Source organism: Felis catus, chromosome C2 (assembly GCF_018350175.1).
Source record: "Felis catus isolate Fca126 chromosome C2, F.catus_Fca126_mat1.0, whole genome shotgun sequence".
Lineage (NCBI taxonomy): Eukaryota > Metazoa > Chordata > Mammalia > Carnivora > Felidae > Felis > Felis catus.
This window is the reverse complement of record NC_058376.1, coordinates 28,484,985-28,506,577: the sequence shown is the minus strand read 5'-3', so window position 1 is coordinate 28,506,577 and position 21,593 is coordinate 28,484,985. Positions and strand designations below refer to the sequence as shown.

The 21,593-nt window shown below is 35.3% G+C and overlaps 1 protein-coding gene across 2 annotated transcripts in view; it reads right to left on the bottom strand.

The window, feature by feature from the left end:
• Positions 1 to 21,593, bottom strand: part of NRIP1 (nuclear receptor interacting protein 1) — a 49,261-nt gene that overhangs the window by 8,235 nt on the left and 19,433 nt on the right. The gene's annotated exons all lie outside the window — the stretch shown is intronic.

The following is a 21,593-nucleotide window of genomic DNA, read 5'->3' as shown; positions in this document are numbered from 1 at the left end:
AGTATAAATAAAATATCGTATGTGATTTGAAACAATTTTGTAAGATTTTAAAATAAAAATCATTAATTTAGAAAAATGTGTTAAGGTATTTGTACCTACTTTTAGTTTAGAAAATGTGGTTACTCTAAGATGTATAAGTATAACTATGTGTATACAATAGGCTATCACAGCATCCTGTTGAAAAATGGGCAGGAAATGAATTTGGAATAGATTTGAAGGGAAGATAATTGACTTCTTCCAGAAAATTCTAAGTCAATGTGGTTGTTTTTCATTAATTTCTTTGGAAAGAAATTCTACAAATAGCACCATTACATGAAACGGTGAGGAAAGAACTTCTTAGAGAAACCTGCTTTTTAATAAGATGACTCTGTAAATGAAAGATTGTATTTCCTATGACACTGGTTCAGGCGGCACTCAGCCACAACACCTACCATCATTCTAGCAAAAAATGAAATGCTGAAGAAATTAGGAACTCTGAGACTACTTAAAGCCTGAATTCACTCAGACTCTGCTATTAAAAACTCTTCAAGGAATCCAGTGAGCCAAATCTCTTCAGAAAACTTCCTTTTCTTTCTTTTCAATAACTGAAGCAGGAGAAATCGTTACATTTTATTAATATTTAAGTCAATTTATAAATAAAGTAAGAACGAAGAAATAATAAAAAAACAAATCCATTATAATTTTAAATAAGAATTTACACATAGCCAACCCATTCTTAATTCCGTATCTTCCTGGTTTTGAAAGACAACATATCCATATGGGCAACTGACAGCTTGTTAACTGTCATGCATGAACTTGGAAATATCTTGTAAACATCAATTCCAGATTTCAAATACATGTCTAAGAGGCGGGCGTTATCACTTCTGGGTCTGCTCTCTGTACCTGCATAAATCAAAATGTGTTACTTTGGAAAACTTCGGTAGCTCATAATTATGCTGAAGAGAGGACAGACATCTTCCTTGTTCCATAAACTGCAAAATATGTATTTTATTTTTAGATCTTCTAACGCCAATTACAACGATTAATCAATGGATTATCTCATTTCCACGTCATCTATTTTCTTCTAATCTCCTTTCTTACATACCAGCCTTCAATAATTGTCCACTTATGAACCATTTCAAATAAATTTTGGTGTGCCAACATGATAAGAGAAGAAAGAGTACTGCCATGCATCCTTTGAGCAAAACAGGGCAGTTGAGGTTCTTGTCACGAAATAGTGAGTGACGAAGTCCTTCTTATTGAATAGCTGACTAGACGGAAGTACCCTATTTCCTATTTGTCTTTAGAAATACACTGCTATGGGAACAATGTGAGGTGACAGATGCATTAACTAACTTGACTATGATAATCATTTTGCAATATATGTGCATATCAAATCATCATGTTGTACACCTTAAACCTTCACAATGTTATATGTCAATTATATCTCAATAAACCTGGGAAAATGAGAACCATACTGTTGAACTATATATATTGTTCACTCATCGATTCTTGAGTCTGAGAAAATTCATTTAGGATGTTGTCCTCTGAAGACAACAGTCAGTGATGTTGTCTGTGCACTCAACGTCACCATCATCATTCATGTCTAGAGTACAACTATCATTCTCTTTGCAGCCATCCTCTGATTCATCTAATTGAAGCATCTTCCTATGCCAACTTTCTTCTCTTTCACATTATAGATGGGAAGGAAAAATACTGAATTCTCTATTGTGTTTCCTAAAAACTTAAAACAGAAGAAGAAGACTACAAAGACAGTGTCTCCAGACTTTTCTTTTTAAACATTCATGAGAAATGATACAGAATTAATGGGCTATGCAATAAGGAAACTGAAGATGATACAGTGATGACTTATTTCATTATTGCATCATCCTTCTAGGCACTTCTATGATTTTCCCTTGGCTTATTATTTAGTCTTTATTTGGCACAACTGGAAATAATGAATCAATTCTCAAGATCAGAAAATGGAAAAATATACATAGATATAGGAAAATTAAGATCACTAAAGTTCCAATAATGTATCTTTGATTTATAAAAGGTTCTATTAGACATATATAGTAATAGCAATACAACACTGTTCTTTCCTATTAAAAATACATTCATTAAAACTTTAAGAACGAATAAAAGTCATATAATCCTTGCTACTACTTAGAAATATTAAAAAAAAAAGCTTCAAAACCTAAAACCAGATTTGTGGTGCCTGGGTGGCTCAGTGGGTTAAGCATCTGACTCTTGATTTCAGCTCAGGTAATAATCTCATGGTTTGTGGGTTCGAGTCCCATGATAGGCTCTGCGCTGACACCGTGGAGCCTGCTGATTCTATCTCCCTCTCTCTCTCTGCCCCTCCCTGCTTGCTATTTCTTTCTCTCAAAAAAATAAATAAAACATTAAAAAAAAACAACTAAAAAACTAACATTACATGTTTCAAAGAATGCTGCCTGAGAGTATATCAAGGATTAATGTATTTCATGGCAATTTAATAAAATTCATGTACAACTACTTCACAATGTTAAAATTATAAACTGAATCTTCCTTTTATTAATTTAAAATTGTTTATAAGAATAAAAACCTTTTAAATTTCATAAAATTGACTTTTCACTGCTCTAACTAGCCTACAGTTAAAAAACAATTGCTAGATTTAAAAAAAACAATAAAATCAAACTAAACTGTGAAAGAATTCCATGGAATCTTGACCATATGCACAGATTTGGAGAAAGATCCAAGCTTCAACACACAGACTAGTTTATTTAAATATCTAGTAAAATGCTTGAATTCAGAGAGTATTTTTTAAAAGCTACATTTTTAAGTACCTGAAAAATATGAAATTATGTTGAAGTCTAACTTTTTTTATTTAGAGTTTTAATCAATAAGATAGTTGTAAATAATCTGCACATTAACCATTCCCAAATGGGTATTATATTGATCTTTGAGGAAGTTAAACTAATTTCATTGAAATGTGTTTTGTACTTTCTATTTGGAAATGGCTTATTAAGCAAAGGGAAACTCTGAATTTTTAACCACTTTTGAAATGGCAAAATAAAATTTTATTTGGATAAATGAAGGATGAATCTAATAGAATTCTTATATGTGGGACTACTTTTGGTTGACAACACATAAATAATGAGAAAGGTCTTCCTCCAGCTGTTTTTAAGGAAAGGATACAGTATCTTACTTGTCATTAAACTCTCCATTAAAAACACATTTCAATGACTAAACATCCATGAAGTTACTTTGTATGGTGGTTAAATTATGTCTAGTGAACACTTCATGACTTCCAATTGTTTCTGTGAAATCTCTTCTAATTTATTTTGCATTAGCAAGTAATACCAGTTTGCTGAATTTAAACGTATTTCTCCAATGCCACTTTAATAAGCATTTCAATTTTTGGCTCTGGTTCCTCAAAATGTAAAATTAACTGAAAGTCTACTTATTTGTGACATTCAAGAATAACTCCTATTGGATAACATTACCTAAATTCCACTGTAGATTATTTTAGGGATGCTTTTTATACAAAAGGCTAAGAAAAATATTAAGATGTTTCACTAAGGATTAGAAGAAAAATATCGAAGTTTTAAGAAGATTCCAAAGTCCTAATTATTGAACCTTTTATTAAAACAATACAAACTGAGGTAAATAATTCAGAAAAATTCTTGGTGTTCTCTAAAGTGAGGCCTTGAAAAAAAGTTTTAAAAGTTGAAAGGAAACAAAATCCAAGAAAAATTTATCAGGAGGATGTAACACCAAACATTTTATCCAAATGTGTAAGATTAGGCTTTCCAAACCAGTGGCCTATGAAAAGTTGTAATACATAGCACTCAACACTTAGTTTCACAGAACAAGAAAGAAAAAGTAACATTTCAGATAAGGGTTCTGGGGCTTCTTTAAAAAGTCAGTATTACAGTGAATCCCCTATTATAAATTGAAAGTTATTTTTTAACCAAGTCAACAAAACTGTAACTGAAAAAGGAAATAGTACCAATACCGACACCACAGAAATGAAAACGATCATAAGAAGTTACTATGAACAACTATACTCCCAACAAACTTGACAACCTATACGAAATGTAAATATTCCTAGAAACATACAACTTCCAAAGACTGAATCAGGAAAAAAATAGAAAATCTGAAGAGACCAATTACTAGTACGATGATCAAATTAGTGCTAAAATATCTCCCAATGAAGAAAAGCCCAGGACCAGAATTTCACGGAACATTTGAAAAATTAACACCAATCCTTATCAAACCCTTCCAAAAAGTCAAAGATGAGGGAACACTGCCAAACTCATTTTATGAGGTCAGCATTACCCTGATACCAAAACCAGAAAAAGGTCACTACCAGACAAACAAACAAACAAAAAACTACAATGATGAATTATATATGATGAGTATAGATACAAAAATTTTCAGTAAGATACTAGTAAACCAAATTCAGCAGCATATTAAAAGAATCATTCACCATGATCAAATGGGACTAATCCCAGAGATGCATGGGTGGTTCAACACCAGAAAATCAATCAATGTGATACATCACATTAATGGAATGAAATTATCATGACCATCTCACTGGATGCAGAAAAAGCATTTGACAAAATTCAACATCTACTCATTAAAAATAGGCATAGAAGAAACATCTCAACATAGTAAAGGCCATTATATGACAAACCCACAGCTAACAGCACACTCAATGGTGAAAAGTTAAAAGTTTTTGCTTTGAGATCAGGAGCAAGGCAAGGATGTCCAATCTCACCACTCCTATTAAAATGGTATTAGTCCTAGGTAGAGCAATTAGGCAAGAAAAAGAAATAAAAGGTGTCAGAATTAGAAAGGAAGAAGTAAAAACTTTCTCTATTTATAATGATTTTATACATAGAAAATCCTAAAGATTCAACCAAGCAAAAAACTGTTAGATGTAATCAATAAGTTCAGTAAAAATTGCAAGATACAAAATTAACCGACAAAAATCAGCAGCATTTCTATACACTAGCAATGAATTTTCTGAAAAAGAAATCGATCCTATTTATAATGTCACAAACAAAATAGTTAGAAATAAAAATAAATTTAACTAAGGAAGTGAACGATCTCTCCTCTGAAAACTACAAGACACTCATGAAAGAAAAGGAAGAAGACACAAATAAATGGAAAGGTATCCTGTGTTCACGGACTGGAACAATTAATACTGCTAAAATGTCAACGCTACCAAAAGCCATCAACTTAATGCCATTCCTATCAAGATTCCAATGGAATTTTTTCATAGAAGAATAAAAAACACTCTTAAAATTTCTATGAAACCACAAAAGATACCAAATAGTAAAATCTATATCTATATCTATATCTATATCTATATCTATATCTATATCTACATCTATATATATATCTCCTAGGAAAGTAGAACAAAGCAGGAGGCATCACACTTTTTGATTTCAACCTATACTATAAAGCTACACTCATCAAAATAGCTTGTATTAGCATAAAAACAAACAGGCCAATGGGACAAAAGAACCCAAAAATAAACTCAAGCATATACGATCAACTAATATTTTGACAATGGAGCCAAAAATACTGAATGGAGAAAAGAAAGCCTTTTCAATTAATGGTATGGGGATAATTGGATAACATGTAAAAGAATAAACCTGGACTCATATATTTTACCACTCCCCAAAATTAACTCAAAATGTATTAAAGACTTAAATATATGATCTGAAATCATGAAATTCCTAGAAGAAAACAGGGATAAAGCTCCTTGATGTGGGTCTTGGTAATGAGTTTTAGGATACAACACCTAGCAATAAAATAAAGCACAAACAATAAAATAAAAAATAAGTATACTACATCAAACTAAAAAGCTTCTGCACAGCAAAATAAATCATCGACAGAGTGAAAAGACAACTGATGGAATGGGAAAAGATATTTACAAGCCATATATCTGATAAGGGTTAATAACCAAAAAATATAAAGAACTCATACAACTTAATAGCAAAAACGGCAAATAAATCGTTTTTAAAAAGGGCAAAGGACCTGAAGTGACATTTCTCCAAAGAAGATATACAGAGAGCCAACAGGTATGTGAAAATATGCTCAGTATCAGTAGTCATTAGGGAAATGCAAATTAAAATTACAATGGGCTATCACCTCATGCCTGTTAGAACGACCACCATCAAAGCACAAGACACAGCAAATGCTAATGTGGATGCAGAGAAAAAAAGTCCTTGTGCACTTTTGGTGGGATTTAAACTGGTACAGCCACTATGGAAAACAGTATGGAGGATCCTCAAAAATTAAAAATAGTCCAATCATACGATTTGGCAATTGTACTACTGAGAATATATCCAAAGCCAATGAAAATACTAATTTGAAAATATATCTGCATCCCCTTATTCCTAGCAGTATTATTAACAAAAGCCAAGACATGGAAATAAGCTAAGTGTCCATGGATGGATGAATGAACAAAGTAGCTGTGAAATACACACACACACACACACACACATACACACACACACAAATAGACATGATGGCATATCAAAACCATTAAAAAACATCAGTCATTAAAAAACAAGGAAATCTTACCATTTGTGACAACATAGATGGCCTTTGAGGCATTATCCTAAGTGAAATAATAAGTCAGACAGAGAAAGGCAGATACCATATATGGTATCACTTATATGGAAAATCCAAAACAAAAACAAAACAAAATAGCTAACTCAAAGAGATCACACTTATCGCTTACCATTACCAGAGGCAGAGAGTTGGGGGGAGGGGAGATGGGAGGAAGGTGGTCAAAAGATACAGACTTCCTGTTAGAAGATAAATAAGTCCTTGGGATGTAACACACAGCATGATGACTAGAGCTAGCACTGCTGTATGATATATAGGAAAGTTGTTAAGAGAGTAAATCCTAAGAGTTCTCATAATGAGGTTTTTTTTCCTTTTTTAAAAAAATTGTATTTATATGAGAAGATGGAAGTCAGCTAAATGTATGGTAGTATTCATTTCACAATATGTGAAAATCAAGTCACTGTGCTGTAAAATTACAGTGACATATGTCAACTACTTCTCAAGCTGGAAAAACAAAAGAATTCTAAGTATTTGTAAACATTTGAAAAATGGAGTTATTGTGTCTAAAAAAAATATAAATATCATTTGCTATTCTTTTAATTATCATAACTATTATTTTATTCCACTTTACAATTGTCTTACATATAGGGGCATCTGGGTGTCTCAGTCGGTTAAAGCTCCCAACTTCGGCTCAGGTCATTATCTCACTCGCGTTGGTGAATCTGAGCACTGCGTTGGGCTCTGTACTGACCGCTCGGAGCCTGGAGCCTGCTTTGAGTTCTATGTCTCCCTCTCTCTCTGCCCCTCCCTTGATCACACTCTGTCTCTCTCTCTAAAATAAACACTAAAAAAAATTAAAAAATAAATAAATAAAACTGTCTTATATATAAATGGAAACTAGTTATTAAATTTAGATTTAGTTTCAGTAACTCAGTCTAAAAGACTGATCACCACTACAACAGAAGCAGAATAAATGACAGAAAAGGGAAAAAAGAAAAGTTGGTTTTTGAAAAAAATTTAAGGAAAAAAAAAACCACATTCAATTGTTGTCATTTCAAGCAGGGAATAATAAGGACATGATAAGAAAGGACGACTGAAATTTATTAGAATACACTTCTAACCTATTGAGAAAAAAGGAATAGATATTAATGTCCTTTGATATAATTTGAATTCTGAGACAGTAACTTTCTTTGTAGTAGTATCTTTGTGCAAAGATGGACGTGTGGTTGTACAATTTGATGGGAGCCAAGAAAATAAACTTATCTGAAAACATTTTGCTCAACTGAGGGCCTCAACATTATAGAACAGAAGAGCTTCTTGCCCTCTCCCAGGGGTTCTCAATTTAAATAGTAAATAGTCTTCAAAGGTTGGTAACAGAAGCCAGTGACACTGTGTGAGTAAAACAGCGGCCCAGATTGCTCTCCATTGCAACCTGAGGGACTTACATATTTTTGCCCAAGGCCAAATTTGCTCCTGACTTCGAGGTCCATCAGCTTTAACTTGCTGTCAGCTGCTTCCACAGGAGTAAAATTGTGTCATTCACATTCTCTATTAAATGAGACTCACTAGGACACGCCAATGCTTGCCTGACTCAAGTGTTCAATATAAAGACATGTGTATGTGAGGACCTCTTCAACCCTAAAATTTTATTTCTATGACTCCAAGTAATTTATCAAATTGTAGCTGATAAAAAGGACAAGCATGTTAACCAGAAAGTTGATAATGCTATCATAAAGTTGTGGAAACAGTCCTGACCAATATGTGTCATAGTCTTTTCAGTGAATTCTGGGGGAAGGAAATGATTTTGTAATAGCTATACAACCTCCCCATCCAATCGCCCCAAATTATTTATCTTCATTACTTTCTTTAAGGGGGTCACAGAATTTCAAACAGATGTTTACTTCAAAGCTAAAAATGAGCTTATGTCCAAACTGGAGCTTTTGCTGATCTCACAATGACTACATACTGAATAAAATGCAATAATAAAGATTCAGGATCCTTGGTGGCAGATAAAAGCATATGAGAGAGAGGACAATTATTGTCCTGGTGACAGAAACAAATATCTCCTGTAACTGATATAGCAAAAGAAAGAGCTTCATTGTTCTGAATTATGAGAAGGCTTATGTTTATGAAGCAAATTCAATAAAAGCCACTATTTTCACTCTGCCTTTACAATTCATTAAAAAAATTAATCTTAAATCAAAATTAAGATTTGAAGCAAAAAAAAAAAAAAAAGGCCCATGAATCACAGGAGCTAGAGAAAGAGCTTAACTGCCAAACAATTTCTATTCCAAAAATGTAATATTTTCCTGGATACTGTGTTGCATTTTCTTGAAAACATGGAAAACTAGAATATCATTAACGAAAATTAATTCTAACTACAACTGTTAAAAACCCAGAAGATAAACATTATATGATAAATACATAATTATTTATTTAGCATTAATATTAATGTCTCTCACTGCCTCCTACTATTCTTGAATAACAAACAGCTTCTTTGAAGAAACACAAAATAATCACTAACAAATTATTTTGGTAGCACGTAAAAGTGAAAAAAAAAGGGGGGTTTAAGTATAAAACAGAGAGTATAGGTTCTCCTAACCTTTTTCAATAGCTGTTCAAAATAACTGGTTCTTTCTATCAGTTTTCAAAAGCATATTTTCCAAACTCTATCAAAATATAAAATATAATGGAAAATGGTGCTTTCTTCTGGAATTGAGTGTTTATAGTATAGTTTATAAACATACATACATACATACATACATACATACATACATACCATACATACATACTGGGACATTCTTTGAGATTGGAGTATAAATTCTATTAAATTCAACTATGGTCTCCCCATCCCTAAAATAGATCTGACACACAGATACAAGCACAAGGTCAAGGTCACAGATCAGTAAGAAAGATTACCAACAGAACGGATATAACAGCTGGCAATTGATCAAAGCTCCTGGAGTTTTTAGTACACTTACCAGATAGTCTGCATTTACTCATAGGGTACACTCTGTTTTAAAAATGTTTCCCATCTTTGAAGACAAGATCTTCATGTACCTTTTGTTATAAAGCATATTCTGCTAAAATGTTGCATTGATCACAGAACAAGAGAAGAAACTTGTGTATGTGTAATTCAGAATCATAAGTTTTTATGTGTGTGTATGTATATGTATGCTTTCATATTAATTTGCTATTACTGATCTTTGCAATGTGACAATTTGAAATTAATTTCACTTGCAGGTTCCTGAATCATCCCATGTTCCCCCAAACCTCCATGTCTTTGTACCAGCTGAAATGGAAATTAATTGCATATTCCTGAATATCTTGGGCCACTTCTTCCCAAATACACAGATTTAATGGCTAAAAATTGGTTCAACCAGGAAAATTTTATAATATAACCATAGCTTTCCATGACAGTTTCTAAATTATACATGAAGAAAGTTTTGTCATCAACAACAGCAACAAAAGTGATTCTTAATGAAATTATATTATTGAACAGGGCAATTATCTAACAAAACCATGCTTTTGTTTTAGCTGTTCAAATAAGATATTGAATTGATTTTAAGTTATATTTATGAACCAAAAATTCTGTGATAAATGTTCTTACTGAAAGTGTTCTGGTGAAGAAATCATCATTTTTAAGGATACTCATGCTGTTGGGGTAAATTTATAATAGAAAAGCCTTCCTTGTTAAATCAAATATCACCTGCTACGGCTTTATGTAATTTGCGAATCAAGATATATGTACATGCAAATGTTCTCAATGACCAGATTTTCATTTTGCAAATTATTTTGAGAATTAAATAGGTTTAAATGAAAGCACGAGAATTGTACTATATTAGGAAGACTGGGGTTTCTAGGTAACAAAGTAAAAAGAAAGAAATATGTATCAAATTAAATGCCACAAAAAGTGGACCATCCTTTACCAGGAGAAAAAAACTGTGGGTATAGAAAAATTACTAGTAGTGGACACTAATTTGTATACCAAAGTTGATCAGAAAATCTACTGACAATTTATTTTATTTTAAAACTAACAGAATTCCTTATAAAATACACTATTAAAGTCTATTTGCAGGAATCGCTTTTTAATCAATTAATCAGTTAATCAATTAACATTCTCCTTTGTGTGCTGCCTGGTAAAGTGTTACTTTGCTTTGAATGGTCCATGAACTCTGACTTGATTTTCCAGAAATGGAAAACATCATGACATCATTCTTGCTTGTATTGGCCCAGAATACAAAGCTTTCCAGATTGAAGGTTTTAGTCAGCTTGAGGCAGAGAAACATCACTACAGACACAATCCCTGGGAAGACAGACATAATGACGATATCTGTAAAGAGAAGAAGTCAATAAACCTGACAGGGTCCCACCCCAGGGGATTAATAAACAAAAACAAGAACATGTACAATGTACCTAGAGAATTTCTATGTCTTTAAATATTAAAGGGTAACATTAAAATATGTTCTTCAACTAGGAAGATAAAGCTACTGGCATACCATCCATCAACAGGCTATTCATTTTAAGTGGTTTCATTTTTATTGAAGAAATTGCCACCCATACTTTCCTCTGACCTCTCTTTTGCTCATCCATACACGTAAGCAAATGTTTGTAGGAATACTCTCAGTAACTATAGGCAGTAGCTGCCAATTTGAGCCCCAGCATTGCTGCTGTCCAAGTCTCTGGTGTGTTCAGTCCATGCAGCAGGGACAGCCTGCATGTGGCCCTTGCCAGGGCACCTGACAGTCAGACACAGACACAGACCGAGGTGGGGGTGGGGGTAGTAAGGATGCTTTAGCAGAGGCTCCTATGAGCTGGCAAAGAAACAAGAAGAGCAGCAGTAACAGAAGTCAGGGCTTTTCTGACCTCACTCACTGGACAGAAACATTTCAGAACAACTTTCACTTGAGCAATTAAGATCATTAAAAGTAACCACTACTGCCTTCCATTAGCATTACTTAATAAAAAATAACTACACACTCTGGCTTTATGAGACCCTCAATCTATCATATACATCTTTTTTTTTTTTTTTTTGATAGAATAGCATTTATGTGGAATGGCACATATATACTATACCCATCACTTCTATGCTTAGTAGTTTGTTCAATTCTAACATCAATTACTGAAATCCTCATATAAATATTTCCTACTGTTTCTATTTTGCTTTGTTGTTTTGGTCCTTATTGTGCTTTGGATGATAGCATTTCTATAAAATGAATAATTTGTTTTACATTTAAATTCTTGTCATTACACTTGAAAAAGACATAAGAGTGGGAACACTAATGTACAAAAAGTAAAGAACATTCTGCTCAGTGCCCTTTCCCCAACACAGTCCCTATAATCATTATTTGGTGAAATATATTAGACTGAAAAACGCATCATCATATAATGCATTTCTCCATCATAAAATAAGCCCCAACTGCCTACCACCAAGCTAAAGGATTAAGGCATGTCTTTTATCCTGTAAGCCTCAGCTGAGGACTCACCCCTTCCTTGGACACCTTCCCTCACCTCCACAGGCTGACGATAGTTTTCATCTCTGGAGCTCCACAGTACTCAGTAGATCTTCCAATCATCTCATCATAATGTTGTATTTTGGTTTGTTTATGCCTGGCCCTCAAAGAGAGGGTAAGTTCCTGATAGGCAAGGACTATGTCTTCGTCATCCTTACATCTCAGTACCTGGCAGAGGTAGCATTCCCAATGGAACATGCAAAAAAGTCAACCTCTTAGAGACTGAGTCTGTAAAATGAGGGGTAAGCTACCATAAATTCTAAGGTATCTTAAGATTTAACATGATATGATAAAGCTATTTATAATGTTTAGTTTCAAATTCAATTTATCTCTTTTTTGTGCCCCCCACCCTGAATATAAACTAACAAAAAAATCATAAAATTAAAGAGCAATAAAATATTTTTCTCTGTTTGGAAGACAGTGTGACTAGCATTCCGTTAGAAAAACACAACACTTAGGGGCGCCTGGGTGGCTCAGTTGGTTAAATGTCCGACTTCGGCTCAGGTCATGATCTTGCGGTTTGTGAGTTCGAGCCCCGCGTCAGGCTCTGTGCTGACAGCTTGGAGCCTGGAGCCTGGAGCCTGCTTCAGATTCTGGGTCTCCCTCTCTCTCTCTGCCCCTCCCCTGCTCATGCTCTATCTCTGTCTCTCAATAATAAACGTTAAAAAAAATTTTTTTTAAAGAAAAACACAACATTTAAACATTTTAGAGATATATATATATCTAGAAGATTTTAGTTTTCATAAGATCATTTTCAACATCTGTTGACATAAAAAAAAATGATCATAGTCACTGAATTTCCTTTAATTAGTGTCTTCCCAGTCAAGGTTTATAAGAACTAATATGCCCACAGACTATATCTAGAATGGATAAATGTTTCAGAATACTGGTATCATACAACTTTTTATCATTTTTCTTTCTCAAACTACTCATCCTATAGAAAACTGAATCAAATCTATTTAACATTAAAACATTACTTTGTTAAATTTTCATATGATGGGCATGTGTTAAGCAATGAAGTTAATACATTGAAAGATTTATTCCCCCAAACTAATCAAATTCATCCTAAAAAATAGTTATGGTAAAATGGGGAAAGAAAAGCTTTGTGAGATAACTTTGTACTGTATCGACCACAATTGAGAAACTGTTTCCCTATACCCATTTTAAAAACCAATCACTGCAGCATATATCACCATATAGTAAAGAACTTGAACCCTTTAAATTATGTGATAAAGATTAAATCAAATTGGTGAAAACTATTCTCAGGATAATCTTTTTCATGTGAACTTAAAATGCTTTAAGTGTGAGTTTTCACTGTGTCTGGCTAAATAAAAACAATATCCTACCATGAAGTGACTCAATGACAGCATGTAAACATAATCAAATAGTTGTTTAAGGACTTGAACATGAAAAACTAAAAACCAAGTCAATAAAAACAAATATTATCCAAGCAGGTCTTGAACACTGATGCAAGAAGAGTCAGTGTGTCATTGCTATGCCTTTTCTTTCTTTTTTAAAATGTTTATTTATTTATCTTGAGAGAGAAAGGGATAGAGAGTGAGGAGAAGGGGGGCAGAGAAAAGGGGGGAGGGGGGAGAGAATCCCAAGCAGGTTCTGCAATGTCAGCACAGAGTCCCATGCGAGGCTTGAATTCACAAACCATGATGAGATCGTGAGCTGAGCCAAAACCAAGAGTCGGATGCTTAACCAACTGAGGCACTCAGGTGTCCCTGCTCTGCCTTTTCTACCCTTCACCCTACCTGCAATGTTTCTGTTAGTGGCAATATAAAATTATGACAGTCGCTCCTCTGAGCCATGCTGAAGGGGTAAGCTTTAGGGCTCTTCTTGCCACGTGGCATGGTATCAAACCGAAATAATGTTTCCCGGGTCTGAGGAAGTGAAGAAGTCATGTAGGTCTAAAAAAATATCTAACTTTGATGTAGGTGGGTAAGACTTTGAAAATCTGAGTTTTCTAAAATGTACAAGTAAGTACTCTTTAATTAAAAACAAAACAAATCAAAAACTATTTAGTCATTTCTTTTAAAGATACTGAACTTTCTCATCAAATTTCCTTGACATTTATTATGATTTTTTTTTCCTGACTTTATTCACCTAGACCAATCACTTCCTTTTAAAGCTAAAGTGACAAACATCATAGGAAAACAAATTTATAGAGCTTGTATAAAATTGGCAGAGGAGCAAATGGTTAGAAAGAGAAAGCTATTTTCTTACGATGATTCTACCATCGGCCATCATTTTCCTAACAGTATGTCTTGCAAATTGTTTCTATAAACACAACTGGATCATAGAATTTAAAGTTTAAAAGAGAGGCGAAAGGTCATCTGCCTAACCAATCGTTCCCACAGAATGCTTAAACCCCTTTATAACCTTTTTGCTAACTCTGATTGTCTAGTTTTTTTTTGTTCTTTTGTTTTTGTTTTTTTCCTGAAGACCTCTAGTGACCATGGATTGTCATCCAACACAGTATCTTTTGGAATCAGAGAGCTCTGGGTTCAATTTCTAACTCTTCCAACTGTTCTTACCAAATAGTTGGTAAACTGTTTGACCTTGAGCAAGTAAGTTAACTACTCTTGAAAGTTTTATATACAAATGTATAAAAACCAGTACCTTTGTCACAGAGCCTCTGTGAGAGATAAATGTGACAATGTTCATATAGTGCTTAGCACAGTGCCTGGGTACAAAGCAGGCACTCAGTAAAGGTTATCCATTATTTAGAGAACTCCTTCCACATTTGCACAACTGCACTACCATAAAATTCTTCCTTGCACTGGGCTATAATCTATCTCCTTTTAGTCTGATGGCTGGTCTTTTAGAGGCCTCAGAAAACCAGGCTAATCCTTCAATTATCCTTCAAACACTAGAAGATAGCTGCCATATTCCACTGACTAAGTCTATCACCTTGTTAAGGTCTAGATAAGATAGTTAAATTCCATTGTTGACAGGGGGCTAGCAAAGGGCAAACAAGAGAAGATGAATGTTCCAGGGCTCCAGTCTGTGGTGGGTGCTGCAAAGATGCAATTCTTCACAAATTCCTGACTGGCCAAAGCAGTGTATTGCCACAAACTATTGACTCCTACAGAGTTTACTGTAACTACAAAGGCCCTGCTTTCCCCCAGTGCTCTAAACCATACCTCCTCCTTAAATGAAATACCAAGATGTATTTTCTTTGTTTTTCCTCATGGGGTTGGTTGGTTAATATTATATTATCCTCATTCACATTTTAACAAAAAAGGTACTCAAGCTAAGAGTAATTGAATGATTGTTTAAACTGCAAATTAAGTAGCTTATCCAAACCCAAGCAGGGTCTTCTCAGTTCTAGCCTTGCCTAGTAGTATGTTAAGCTGCCACAGAGTATAGAACAAAAGTGAATTTGGAAACATCTGGTAAGACAAATGCTCTTATAGCACTCTTAGAACTTTGTGGTTTTTTTTTTTTTTCCACTTCAAAATCTTATCTCAGTTGTCCTAGGTCTCTTTGTTTTTATTTGAAAGACCACCAAGCACAGTGGTTCAGAGAACAGTCTGTGGATTCCTGACTCTGTAATTCATCAGTAAGTGACTTTGGTCAGTTACCTATCCATCCTGGGGCTCAGTACCTTTAGCTGTAAAATAGAAATCATAGTGTCTACCTCATAAAGTTATTGCCTTAAATGAAATATGTATGTAAAACATTTAGTAGAACATCTGGCATTTTCTAAGCACTCGATTAATGTTAACTATTCTACTAGCCATGGCCATAGCAACAGACTTTTGTAAAAAGAAAAAAAAAAATCTTCATTTGCCGGTCACTACACACAAAGCTTCTTGAGAACTGGGGCTGTCTTTTGCGTTTATAATCCCAGACCTGATAGATTAGAGGCACTCAAAATTATCTGTTGAATGCTTTAACATATACTCCAAATATCCCAGAAAAAAAACCAAACCAAAACAAAACAAACAAAAAAAAAAAAACACCGCAACTTTGTATCCATAAAATATTTTAAATACCTAGCTAATTAATTCTTTACTTTTATAATTTTATAAGACATGTTCCCATAAACCAAAGAGTAATTTTAGGTACAAAAGATGCCTATCATTTCTTTCTTTCCGAGACCTTTTTTCTTAAAGAATCTGTTCCCAGTCCACTAGCCACAGGGAAGTGTGGGAACGTCAGGAACCCAACTACACGGCATCAATTCCTTTCTTCTTCTGGGATCTAAAATTCAAGGAGATGGAAAACCTTCACTTTGGGTTGCTTTAATGAGGCCACAATGCAGAGATTAGAATACCAAGGACTTAGTATGTTGAAAGGAAAGAATGAAGTAGGCACATTCAGAGAAGCAAAGACGAGGAAAGCAAAAGGAAGAGAGAAGAGACACAAGCTGCTGAATGGTTTTCCAGTTTCAACAAGGGGCAATGCACTCGTCACTAGGTTCCTGTGGAGCCTCTGGCATGTCTCTATAATGAATGAATGCCCCGTGCTTGAGCGCTGTTCAGTGGCCTTCTGTTCTGTGCAATCGCAGCATCCTTAAGATATTATAGTAATATTATAGGACACAAACTTCACCTTTGTATCTACAGTCTTAAAGACCTCTGCAAATATTAATACTCGCCCTTACTTTTCCTACCGTGCCTCTGCTTCGTGTATGGTCTTGGAGAAACATGGACCCCAATTTTCAAATGGGGAGATTTAATGACACAAAGAGGTAAATAAGTTGTCCAAGGTCATACTTAAAGTTTGTAGGGGCAGAGCTGATAAGAGAATTTCAAATTTCTTATTCCCATGAGCTTGAACTAACCAATAAACCAGCTGCCTCCCTTGACGGAACTAAAGTATGCCAATTATCCAAACTGTGTAGGAAACATTGACCAAAACAGGGGTTAATTGGACATTGGTTGTTTTAATTCCATAATCAGCTCTTTCCCTGAGCTACCCTGGGAGTGAATAACGTATCTTTTGCAGGAATGGGAAGGAGGCCAGCACAGGCCATCTGGCTGAACATGTCCTTTCGTCAAGTTATCCCTGCAGCTGTGTGAAACTTACTGATGTTGAAGAACTTTACAGTTTAATTTGCTTTATCATTTTCCCTCTACTCTATTAAATCTAAAAGTAGATAAATCTTTATTTTCCTATTAGCCAAGCAACTTAACTGAATTTGAAGTTACTGAATTTACATGAACATATATATTATGTGTGTGTGGGGGGGGGGGGGGGTGAAGGGGATTGAAATTTTCTGATGTTAAAAATGATTTCTCATACTCAAAATGAGAGCAATTCGTTTAAACCATTGGCACTAGAAAAGAAATAAAGACTCATTGTTCTTTTCACATGAAAAGTAAAACAGAATATTGGTCTTGCTCTCAATCAAGAAAAGAAGGAACCATGAAAGAGTACAGGTGGCCTATTTCCTTGCCCATGCTCCTGAGTTCTTCTACTTTGTAATTTTGCACAAAGTCCACAAATCTGGACTTCTGAATTCAAGAGCAGTCCCTAAGATCTTAGAGTCAGACTCATATCCATCAAGTGGGTTCAGATCATGACTCTAGCACCACAAGCCTAAGGCAACAGTCAAGAGTTGCTCCAGCTCTTAAGCATGTATTTTTCCCCTCACATTCCTTCTTTCTTCCTGAATCCTTCCACCCTTCCTCCGCTCTCAAGGTGTTTACTCTTCTTTTTTAATTCTCCAGTCTTAAATTAATCCTGCCTGTTTTACTCATGAATACTGCTGGTATTCAGAACTAGAAAGGGTCCTGGTATTGATGGGAAAGCCACATTCTCTATGCTGGGAATTGTCTCTAAGAGTGGGAGAGGGCGGGTTATTAATACTTAATAATGCAGGTATTAATGTCTAACTGTGGTTCAGACCAGTGTTGCCCAACCCCTACATCATGAGCCTTGAGCAGGGTTTAACGCCTTGAGAGTCAATGTCAGAAAGAAAGGCAAGCTTAGAGGGAAAGTCTGTCCAATATACAACCCAGTTACTTTCTCTTAATTTGAAAGGTACGCATCCACGCCATGGAGCTACATTAGGAATCAGATAAGAGGTGATAAAATCTTAAGGGAGACACTTGTATTCAAGCTATATGTGTGAGAGCATGTGGAAAGTGAATTCTTAAAGTAGAACCAAGCAATAAGGATAGGTAGATGGGTTATGCTGAAGTTTGCAAGCAAATAAAGACCAGATGGTTCTTGCTCAGAGGGCTCTTGAGAGATCTTGATTCAGCTAACCTCTACCATCTCTAGAAAAACATGCCCCTATTTCTTTAATTTTTTTTTTTTTAACATTTATTTATTTTTGAGAGACAGAGAGAGTCAAAGCATGAGCAGGGGAGCGGGAGAGAGATACAGACTCTGAAGCAGGCTCCAGGCTCTGGGCTGTTTGTTAGCACAGAGCCCAACATGGGGCTCAAACTCACGAACTGCAAGACCATGACCCGGGCTGAAGTCGGACGCTCAACCGACTGAGTCACCCAGGCGCCTGGACCCTATTTCTAATAGAAAATAGGCATGACATTGAACAGTGAGCAGCATCACACTGTTACAGTGCCTGCAGCGAAACTTCATTAGTGAAGTTGAGTGGGAAACAGGGTTACCCTGTCTCATGCAAGGTCAGGTTGTACCTAAGGGCTCTAAATGCTTCTCTTGTTTCATTTGCTGCTGTCAACTATTGGATTTCCACCTGTCTCCAATTCTTAAGTAAACTTTGGTGGCTCCTGATCCTAGATCAGCCTTGGCCCAAAATGTTTTGACAATAATTGACCAAAGGAATAATGATTTGGTCAGAAATAATGATTCTTCCATGGTGGGATAAACAAGGAAAGAATCAGAAGGCTCCACCGCAATAGTTCTCCAACTAGTTCTTGCTCAATTCCTTCCTGCATATCATATATAATGCCTTTTCCTACTAATAGGACCTGGGCAGAATCAACAGAGGGAAGCTACAGAATTTGGCCATCTGGACGAACTCCTGGAACTCTGTGGCTACAACAGATACTGAAGAAAAAAAAAAAAAAAGAAAAAGTGACCTTGTGTTATTATATTATCTCTTTGTGCCTCACTTTACTCATTTAAAAGTAGAAGGCTCAACAAGATCCTCTTTAAGATTCTATCACGTCTCCCCAGGCTCTAGTTATTTTAAAGACCTTCTTGAGAATGTTCTTAGTACAGCTAAGCCTAATCACTCTGCCTTTCTTTCTCTTCTCCATCTTTTAGAACTGAAGCTCCTTTCAGGGGTTAAGTGTGTATTCCCACTCCAGATGGAATAAAATGCCTTCTTCGTCTTCCTTCTTACTCACACAAGGGGGACTTGTATAAGTGCCACTCCAATTTTTTTGCAGTTGAGCTTTAGAGGTAAGTATCATGGACAGCGAAAGGAAATAAAAATACTTGCATAAATGATAATGAATGTTCAAAAAGTGACTAGAATGAAAAATTAATACACTCCTCTTGGAGAAGGAAAAAATCAGAGAAAATGTGGTATCCACTGCTCCATTTACTTTCCCCACAACATACTCTAGAGCCCAGGCATGTGACAAAGATTTGCCAAAACATTCCCAGTACTGGGGCACCTAGATGGCTCAGTTGGTTAAGCATCCGACTCTTGGGGCACCTGGGTGGCTCAGTCGGTTAAGCGTCCGACTTCAGCTCAGGTCATGATCTTGTGGTTTGTGAGTTCAAGCCCCACGTGGGGCTCTATGCTGACAGCTCAGAGCCTGGAGCCTGCTTCCGATTCTGTGTCTCCCTCTCTCTCTGCCCCTCCCCTGTTCATGCTCTGTCTCTCAATAATAAATAAACATTAAAAAAAAAATCCGACTCTTGATACTGGCTCAGGTTGATCTCAAGGTCCTGAGATTGAGCCTCATCTAGGGTTCCAAGCCAAGTGTGGAGCCTGCTTGGGATTCTCTCTCTCCCTCTTTCTCCACATCTCTTCCATTCTCTCTCTCTCTCACTCTCAAAATAAATAAATAAATTAAAAAAAATATTCCCAGCATTAAAGTGGGAGAAACTTTACATAAATATTGTCCATTTACCTTTGAGATGGTAAGAAACCTCATCCAGGATTAAAAGGTGGCTTTTCCTTTAAGAAATGTTTCTCCTCTCCCATACTCTCTCTGTTTCTCTGACCAATGTTTTCTCCTCTATTCTGAATACCCTATAGTACCTAAAGAAACTCAGTCTATGTTTGAAATAAGTCCCAGAGGCAAGGAAAACACTTAAACAATTTAACTTACAAATTCAGCCTCAGTGAGTTTTGTGGTTTATGATACACTCATAGAAATGGTTGATAAGTTTCTGTATCGATTTACACAAGAGAATACCATTCAAACTTTTCAAATAAAAAACTTAGAATCCACCCCACCCCTAAAAAAGTCTAACCGCAAACATGGGTTTGCTATAGTTACCAAAATTGACTTACCGATTACGGTATCCCCTCACCCTTTCAAAAGATATGTATGCTATTGGAGTACTCTCAAGAAAAGTGGCACAAAGAGGGGGAAAAACTCCTTCCATATCTAAAAACATCTACAGTGTACTAAAGACAGTCCCCAGATTTAACAATATTTTTGTTCTAAATATATTATTTAATAGCATAAATACTGTGAAGTAAAACAGGTCGGAACACATGTTCAGAATTAAAAGGGCTAGGTACCCACAAAATGAAAGAATAAAATTATACATTAAAATCTGCACACTGGAACAAAACTAAATAAGAATGTGCCCTGAGTTTCTACTTATAACTACATAATCAAGAAAAGTGGTCAGCAGGTAGTTGATACTAGCCAAATGCTCTTAATACAATTATTTATGACTGAGAAGGAATAAAAATGATTCAACCTCCTTAAAATCTGTTCAATATCCAGTTTTTAGTTACTACAAAAAAAAAAAAAAGCCAACAAGAAAAATACTTCTACAGTTGCAGAAGATAATCTTTGCATTTTGCAATGTTAAGTATTTCTACTTTTGTTTTATCAAGGGATGGGCCTGGGGACAAGAGAGGATTGGAAGTAACCAAAAAAACTCGAGACCAGTAACAGCAAACCATCAGTGACTAAGAAACTAGACTCCATAAACTGTTTTACTGCACTGGCTAGTCGCAGGACTAGATATCACTCTAATCTCACCAGCTTTCCATGTCAATAATTTAAAATGAAGAAAATCTAAAAGTCAGATTTTCCACAGCTCCCTTTGGAAAGAGCTTCTTTTACACCTTCAAACAATTTGTAGAATCAAAAACTCCTTCCAGTTTTCATTTATAAAACATACTGTGAACTTCAAACGCAGTAGCACTGGGGCTCATCCACTAGCTCTGCAACTCTGGGTAAATCTGTCTGAGCCTCAGTTTAATACGTACGATATCAACTTATCTACAGAGACAGTTGTGAAGACTTAAATAACAGATATAAAACACCCAACACAGCAAGTCCTTAAGAAATGGTAATGTACTCTCCCCTTCTCTGCGCTGCTTACATCTCTAATAGATATTGATGATAATTTACATAATTGTTTTAATATAATTTTATGTTAATCAGG